The sequence below is a fragment of the Solenopsis invicta genome, chromosome 7 (genome assembly GCF_016802725.1).
Source record: "Solenopsis invicta isolate M01_SB chromosome 7, UNIL_Sinv_3.0, whole genome shotgun sequence".
NCBI lineage: Eukaryota > Metazoa > Arthropoda > Insecta > Hymenoptera > Formicidae > Solenopsis > Solenopsis invicta.
Window position 1 is genome coordinate 17,968,438 of NC_052670.1, and position 9,826 is coordinate 17,978,263.

Genomic DNA, 9,826 nt, shown 5'->3' on the forward strand with positions numbered 1-9,826 from the left:
AATTATTGGATATTTTCAAAGTGTCTCACATATCATCTGCTATTGAAGAATTTCCTTTTGCGTTAGTAAAACATAAAAATATGTAAAAGGGACATGAAAAAGGGACCTATATTGCGTTTCCTCTCCTTCACGTATCATAGTTAATTTAAGTTCCTCTCGTATTGTTATTTTTTTTTTAAAAGTGTATGTTTTTTATCTATGTAAGTTTATGATTTTGTTTCAAAGAATTTTTAAATTAATATTTATTGATATTAATAATATTTAAATTATTTTGATTTAAACACTTATATTTAAAAATAGATTTAAAATATTATTGATAAAATGTAATATAAGCACTTTATGTTCACTTTTTACGGTTTTGTTTTCTTTTAGAATACATATAATGTACTCATTAATTGAATTTCCAATGGACGACGCACAGTGGATCGAAACGTTTGAATTAGTGGACATGACATTTTTCTCACGATTACAGCTCAAAATTTATATTTTTCATGCATTTTAAGACATAATTATGTGTGAATAAATAATATTTTCTGAAAATTTGAATCTTTGAACTCTATTTTTCATAATAAAAAAATGAAAATAATTAATATCTGTTTCTTCGAAATTTTATTCCCTCTCAGTGATAACAGTTGGTACCGCGTGAAGGTGGGGAAATAACCAACCTTGGGCAAGTTCTTTTAAAGGGATGCCCTCGCCTACCCTTATAATAAAATTAAATTTTAGTAACAAATAATAATTCTCTGAAAACAAAGTAACTCAAAATAAATTAATCAAACATCTAAATTAAAATTCAAAGGAATTAGTTCTGGGCAAGTTTTTTTAAAGGAATGCCCTCGCCAACCCTTATGAATTGGAGTACAATATAAGAAATATCTGAAAATTTCAGATAGACTCATCTGATTGTTCACTATCCGTACTCATATTATCTGAAGTTTCATTTTTCTCTTCATTTATTGTTTCTTTGAACAATTCAAAAGTTTCCGGAAACATTTTTTTCGGCTTACTTCGACTTGAATGTCTTAGACTCGTTATGTATGGATCAGATGAGATCAACAGGAAAAACATAATGTCTTCATTTGTACATTTTCTGTTCTTTTTTCTTGTATTATTTAGTCGAAATCGTCGAAATTCCTTATGTCTTGCTTCTATAACTTCTTCAGATAATTGGCCTATAGGAAGAAGAGCATTCCTTATAATATTGGCACCATGACATAAAATTTTGTGCACACTTGCTGGCATATAATACCAGCCGTACTTTTTTATAACAAGTTTTGCTCAATCCTTCGCAAAAATATCAAATTTGTCAGGATCGATTTCTTCACCACACGCAATAGCCTGTAACAGAATTGAAAATTTTCTTATTATTTCGTCCAGTGATTTCTGCAGTTACTGAAGGATTTTCAAAAAAATCTTCTAGCCGTATTTCTATCGTTACTTGTTCCAACACCCTGTTTCACTACATCTATCAATAATCCGAGTTTCTGTCTGAATTGTTGTTGTATATTTTTTTTTCTTTCTAATTTTAATATTTTCTGCTGTGGATCTCTTACAGACCATTTCTGTATTTCAAGATTGTATGAAATGTGAAGCAAATATTCCATACATCTGATCCATGCATGAAGACTGGACATTCCAAATTTCAAATTATTTATGTTTATTGTTCGTTGTTGAACAATATCAAAAGAAATCATCTGCTTTGGAGTTGCCTCGCATATATAACAATTCATTGATGATGATTCTGCTATGGCTGAACAAGCTTTACCATCGATCATCGTCAATATCATTTCATGTTTTACGATAATATCGTTATTCAAATGTGTTACAGACAGATTATTTATTTTATTATCAATATTTTCTCTCTCGCGTCTAATAATTTCGTCACTTTCTTTTATAAATTCAAATTTTATTGGTCTACACCATTTTGTTGAAGATGGTTGTGGATTTTGCCATATAATTTTGTCACCACTAACCAATCTCAAGGGAACAAGACTAATTGCAAAAACTGATTCATCTCTTGGTTTATCTATATCAATGATATTATCCATGAATACTTGTTTGTAACACGATTGTCCACTAGCTCCATCAAAACCCCATTTAGAAATCAATTTCAAATTTAATAATTTTTCATTAGTATCAATTTTCAGAGTTTTCCATAATCTTTGAACAGTAAGATCCAATAATGCTTGTAATTCGATTTCTGCGTGTGTTTCTGTAAATATCATCATTTCCTTAAGTGGATAACAATCTCTTTTAGCTAACTGTATTTGATAGTAAGACGGATATAGATTTACACCGTGTTCTATTGATGTCATTCGTAATTGTATGTATTTCGATTTTGATAAATTCAGCGATATCATTAATGCTAAAGCTTTTTCCCTAGAATATATTTTCTCTTTATATTGGCTTTTACCCTCGCAAAATGCCCATATCTTTGATGCTTCTTCAGGATTATCCATTAGATATGATAATATCTTCGAAATATCTTTATTTCCTGATTGTTGCATTTTCATTTTTGTAGCAAAGGCCAATTCATCTCCATTATTATTCATCCTTAATATTTCGGTTCGTCTCTTCTTTTGTTTGTCAGATAATTCCGAAAATGATTTTCTCTTCACTGGCCTCGATGAACCGGATGAACCTGCTCGTATTAAATGTATTTCTAAACTCTCCTTTGGAATATTGAATTTTTTATCTAACCATGTTTGATGTTTTTTTATAAAATTTTCATAAGTCCGATTTGCATTATACCATTTTTTATATAAATTATTGCAAAATATTCTTAGGGGATCATGTAAATAATTTCTAGCACATTTTGAGAAATTGGAAGAATTATTTGCTAAAACCATTTCTAGTAATGATTCATGATCTTTGAGATTTTTCCTTGAGTCCTCAAAAGATTGAATAATTCGTAATAAGATATTGATTCCATTTTTCTAAAGCCGAATAAAATTCGATAACAAGTGTATCAATAGAAATGAATTTAAAGATTAAATGAAATAAATTGTCAAAGATACTTATAAATTCAAACTTGAATTAAAACTTGAAAATCCTTACTAAGCATCAATAATATCGCACAAAGAACAAAGATATACGCGTAAGAAGAAACCTTCCATATTTGTATCATATCTTACAACATATTTATACCGTTTGTCGTTTAATTTTAAATATGAGAAGAAGTCGACTGTGCGCCATCTGTTGATTGATGCCAGCGTTAGATGTAGCGCTTCTTGTCACAAATGAATTCAATCCATTAAATACATTAAGTACCCAACAAAGAATCGTTATGATTTTAATAAATGATGCTTTAACCACAGAATAAGATATAAACATTTATTACAAAATAAATTATTGTCAAATAAATTATTACAAAATATTAATTGAGAATCATGGTTCTCAATTAATATTTTGTAATAATTTACATAAAACATTTATATATGCAAACCAAACTTAAAAAAATTTATTTATTGTTATTACAAGTATGCTTTTTATAATAATTAAAATAATTTTTAATTAGAAATAATAGAAAATTGACAATCCGCATAATTGACACTCCATGTAAATCACAATCCGTATAAATCATTGCACCAAAAATGTGAAAATATCTTGTGAACGGGCACTTTCGGGCATTCAATTTTTACAAATATTTGAACTAAAAGTGTCATAGAATGATATCCGTGCTTTAGTTATTCGGTCAAATGCGGTCAATTTTTTATACAATTCAAAGAAGTTACGATTATGAGACATATTTCTATGTTTGAATGAAATGTGAACACAAGTAAATATATATAGCCAAATTTTATAACTACATATGGAAAAGAATGTTAAAATATGTTGGATTGAAAGTACATAAGTAATCAAGGTTACATATAAGAGCATCTGCTTTAATTTCAAAGCAAATAGCAGTAATATTTTTTCAATAATTTTGGGATTTCGAAATTGCTCATGTTTGACTGACGACAGCGGAGAAAATATTAATAAAAATGCATTAATCGATTTAAAATGCTTTGGTTTGATAATTTTAGAATACATTTTTCATGGTTTTTAAAGAAAAATCACTACTTTATTTTTTAGTTCATGTCCATTGATTTTATTGATTCGATCCACTGTGCGACGGACAGAAACCTGAAGTTGAGGTTGTCCCTAATATTTGCTTGGAAAATAAAAATGAATCATGGAATTGTTTTTGGCCCCAAGCAATATCGACAATACAAATTCGTAAAATCGAAAAATGTCATTCACCACAAGTAAATTGGCTAAAATTTAAATGCAGAGTATTACGTACATATGGTAAATTTTTTTATTTTCTAAATAAAAACCCACGTATTTGCATTTTCACTTTATTTAATCTATTTTATTATTAGATTCCTCATATTTGTCTTTTGTTTCTTTCAGTATATGACACATACTACTCTATTCACTTGTGATCTTATTATACGTTTTTATATATTATTGGATTAAAGTATTATACATTATATATTTGCAACAAATTTCTTTATTTTTTTTATTATATATTTGCAATACATTTTTTTTACCAAATTTTGTATTAAACTTTTACCATACTATGTTCAATTATTTTATATTGTATGCACTTTTAATTTTTGAATTAATAATATTTAATTTTAAAGTTTCTAACTTATAGTTATTTTAGATTCTTATGATGATGCAAGGAAGCAATTAGTAGATGCTGAATTTACATCTACTCTAGAAACTGATGCAGAACAACATATACAACCAGCGACCAAAACGAAAATTGAGGAAAACTTCTCATATTTATTCCGATTCCTCAGAGTCTGATAAAAATGAAGAAACAGAACACGATAAAATTCCACCACTTCCTATGTTAGGAACGCCAACAAAAAATACTAATATCTTACTGAAAAGACCTATAATCACTCCTTCCAAACCATCAACATCGACAACTGTCAGTGCTTCAAAACGTACATCTACTACAATTAACTCTCAAAGGTTTTCAGAAAAACCAGTTAATTCTTCGCAAAATATAGTCAAAACTACAATGACCACTTCGGAGTTTGACGAATCAAGTAAAATATTAATTTTGTGTTTATAAAGCTATTACAATAACAATAATTATTTATAAAAAAACATAACTTACCGATAACATTGAGACATATTATTCAGAATGACATCTTAAATTTCACTTTTATTTATGTGTAAGTCTCTTTTCTTACCAATTTTGGCTTTAATTAATTAATTGTTCACTTTTAACATAGGTTTGTTAATCATCATATTTTGTTCTCTACGTATTGCAAGATTTAGCACTTATTATTTAACTTCTTTATATATTAGTATTTTCTGTCCTTCTTAATTTTTTTTATATTTCTGGAATCAAAAATGACTTCTATACATATAATTAAACACTATCTCAGGACTATGTTCTTTTCTTGAAAAACAAAATCATCAACAACAAAGTAATCCGAGAGAGGGGGGGAGAGAGAGATATGGAGAGATGAAGAGAGAGATTTGTTCTTCTTTTTTTTAAATGTTCTAATGTAGAATGTTATTTTCAGATTTTTCTTGCCTCATTTTAACAAAATTAGTAAGCATAGAAAATTCTATGAACTTACTTCTTCCGATGCTCAAACAACTCTCTGCACATTTTAAATTATCAAACATATCCCATGTAGAAAATGTTCCTGAAATGCCAGTTGATACCGATGAGAATTTGGAAAATATTGAAAAATTTTTAAATATAAGACAAAATTTTGAATACTTGGTAAATAAAACCTTCTTAACATTTTTTAGCATGTCTAGCATTTTTTATCTTAAAAAATGATATTAGTATAAAACTTTAAAAACAATGTTTCACGTTTTAATTAGCATATACATATACAGGGTGTCCGTCCATAAATGTCCGAGCAAATATCTCGTAACTGGTTGAAGTTAGAAGAAAGTTTAATAAGGAAAATTTACATGGTTTTTAGTCGGCTACAAAATGCACGTAAAGAAATTTTTTTTACTCGTCACCTTTTTGAGTTATGAAGGTCAATGTAGGTTTTTTAAATGGGTACCTATAATTTTTTTTGCATATTTACATAGTAGAGGTAATTTTCAATCAAAATTATATTAGGAAAAAAATTGCTACGACGCATCGTTTACGAGATAATCGGCATGCAAAGTATTAAAGTAATAATTTGGATCGAGTATTGTTGAACAAATTTGGAATATCAAATAGGTTGAGAAAGTAAACATTGTTTTTTCATGAAATATTTATTAACAAATTAATTAAGAAATGGTTCGAATTTATTACCATCATGATCGATACAGCATTCAACGCGTTTTATAATGTTTCTTATTGTTAACTGCAGCATTTCTGTTGTAATACTTTCAACAGCTCTAGTGATTTTATGTCGTAAATCTTCTTCATTTTCAGGAATAGTTGCATAAACAATATCCTTAATATACCCCCAAAGGAAAAAATCGCAAGGTGTCAAGTCCGGAGATCTCGGTGGCCATCGTACAGGACCATTAGTACCCATCCAACAATTAGGAAATCTATTATTTAAAAAGTTAATTACAGCACGTGTATTGTGCTGGAGCACCATCTTGTTGAAAAATAATATTTCGAAAAACTGATAATGGAAGATCGCGTAAATAATCTGAGAAAGTTGTTTGCAAGAATTCCAAGTATTTGTCACCATTAAGATGACCATGGAAAAAGAAAGGTCCAATAATTTTTGTTCCGATTATTCCGCACCATACGTTCACCGAAAATCTGCGTTGGAAACCTTTATCTCTTTTCGCATGTGGATTCACATCCGACCAAGTATGCACGTTATGTCGATTTTCCATACCACAATTGGAAAAACAAGATTCATCAGACCATAATATTTTATTAAGAAAACCAAAGTCAGTGCGATAATTAACTCGAAGCCAGTGGCAGAACATTAATCGGCGATCTGCATCTCCTTCATGTAAAGCTTGTACTAAATTATTACGAAACGGTTTGAATTTAAATTTTTTTAGTACAGCGTGTACGTAACTTTTCGATAATTCTAAATTACGTGCTACTGTTCTTATGGATGTACGTCTGTTTTCAATAAAACTTAATAGCACACGTGTCTCTTTTTCTTCATCTGTTTTGATTGTACGTCGTTGTCTTGTTAGCGATCCTGTTTGACGCAATTGATCTTCAATTCGTCGAAATGTACGATTATTTGGTATTCTTCGTTCTGGATATTTTTGTTGATAAAGTAATCGTGCTTCATTTTCATTATGCATACTTAAATACCAGATCTCGAGCATATCACACTTTTCCGTAATTGTAAACATTGTTCTCACGCGCTCGTATGTAGACGATTGACTAACAGACTCATACTACCCTGTAATTCATATTACGTGCTATACAAATACTTTATTTACAAATCAAACAGTCGTGTATTTTGAAAAGTTGAAGGTCAGCGATCCTGTTCGATATAACAGACTTCATACGAGCGCGTGAGAACAATGTTTACAATTACGGAAAAGTGTGATATGCTCGAGATGTGGTATTACAACAGAAGTTGGAGGTATATTAAGGATATTGTTTATGCAACTATTCCTGAAAATGAAGAAGATTTACGACATAAAATCACTAGAGCTGTTGAAAGTATTACAACAGAAATGCAGTTAACAATAAGAAACATTATAAAACGCGTTGAATGCTGTATCGATCATGATGGTAACAATTTCGAACATGATGGTAACATTTCTTAATTAATTTGTTAATAAATATTTCATGAAAAAACAATGTTTACTTTCTCAACCTATTTGATATTCCAAATTTGTTCAACAATACTCGATCCAAATTATTACTTTAATACTTTGCATGCCGATTATCTCGTAAACGATGCGTCGTAGCAATTTTTTTCCTAATATAATTTTGATTGAAAATTACCTCTACTATGTAAATATGCAAAAAAAATTATAGGTACCCATTTAAAAAACCTACATTGACCTTCATAACTCAAAAAGGTGACGAGTAAAAAAAATTTCTTTACGTGCATTTTGTAGCCGACTAAAAACCATGTAAATTTTCCTTATTAAACTTTCTTCTAACTTCAACCAGTTACGAGATATTTGCTCGGACATTTATGGACGGACACCCTGTATATGCTTTTACACCAACATTAAAATAATTTTTATAAAGAAATCAGAACTTTAAGAAATAGAAAATAGAATCGCTTTACTTTATATTAAAAAGAAAAAAATAACAATTATTATAAATTTAATAAAAGTACATTCGCAGTTTTTAATAAAATAACATAAACTACTAAATATTATTCAAAGACTTATTAGCTTTATAGCTTAATAAAAAAATAAAGATTTTTTCATATTTTTAATATAATTTACGATAGATTCTTTTCAAATATTTTTGCATATTGTTTATTTTTTCTTTTTCTAATCCATTTTTCTTTTTTATTAAATTTATATCGTTCTTTTAAAGGTGAATATCTTAAATATATCGTGTGGTACAACAATTACACAAATAACAAGAAGAACGTTAGACAAAATAATTACGGATAATTATGCTAAGAACTTTAATTGGGCAGGAAGAGTACCCTTAAAAAAGGCTTTCAAGGTTTTAAAAATAAAAGATTTGACTATAGGTTTGTCTTTTTTACTTTTTCTTTAGAGCCAGTCAGCATTGCAACATTGTCAATCATATTTAGTAAATGTATTTAAATTTCTTACAGCTACTGTAAAGAGCGTTGAACCAAACGCTGCAGTGAACAAAATTGAAGGTTCTATAAAAGATTGGCTGAAGATGTCATCTGTTCGTATTGCCTTAGCCGATGGTAAGACATTGAAAAAAAACTTGTCAGCAACAACAAATGGTTAAAATAAAATAGATGACCTGAATTCTCATTTCGCTCCATTCGCAGATATTCAAGCTAAATTAAAGATATTTCCAAATGCAATTAGCAAAAATTATCTCATGTCTAATTGTTTTTATGATTTTGTCAAGACGTCATAACATTGTAAACCGACACACGAGTGTATCTTGTATCAAATAACAAGGTTTGAAAGATTTGCAGAAAAGAAACTCCAAAAATCCGTTTCAGTTTTAATACTTTGAAACTTGAATTTAAAACCTGTAGATATTATTTCATTGCAGATTTAATCGCCATTCCAACATTGTTATAATATATATTTGTTTAAAAAATTGTATCGCTTTCTTGTAATGCGTCGTAACAATAGAACAGCAAATACGGTCATATTGTCTCATCTCTCTTCCCTCTTTTCTCTGAAAAGAATCCGATATTGAGTTTGTCACGCGATAACCCCCCCCCCCCAAGTGTGTAACATTTATTTTTTTAGTTGCGACTGAACAGACACATGACAATTTTCTTTTTTCTTTACTTCAGTAAACGTTAAGCAGAATCAACCTCGTAATCGTTAAGCGCAGAATCTTAATGAACGAGAGCGTATATTAGTAGTAGTAGTACATAAACGAAGATAGACTTGTACGTAGAATGCGCGCGTCTCTTGGTATGATCGATCTTGCAAGGTGCATCGCGAATGCACGAGGCTCTGTCCACGCTAAATCAGACCGGCAATAAGCAATATTGTGTGATACTCAACAAGTCGTTTCGGTTCCTTGATGTTAAAGTGACGCGCGCGTATATCTATAAAACAAACTCGGCTTCTCGTCACAATGATTTATTATAAGGTCCAACTAAATGCCGCCGCAACGAAATACATTGAATAATCGGAAAGGCCGATACGGATACACATTTTCTATTAAATAATGTAAACAGCGCTTCTTTCATTTTCCCTTGTTTTACTTGCAAAGTCGACATTGTAGGTCATGATATTGAAATAT

General features: G+C 29.5%; 1 pseudogene; it reads left to right on the forward strand.

Annotated features, from left to right (window-relative positions):
- The first annotated feature begins 382 nt into the window (after positions 1-382).
- LOC120358306 lies at positions 383-8,857 on the forward strand (annotated as a pseudogene).
- Positions 8,858-9,826: the final 969 nt, after the last annotated feature.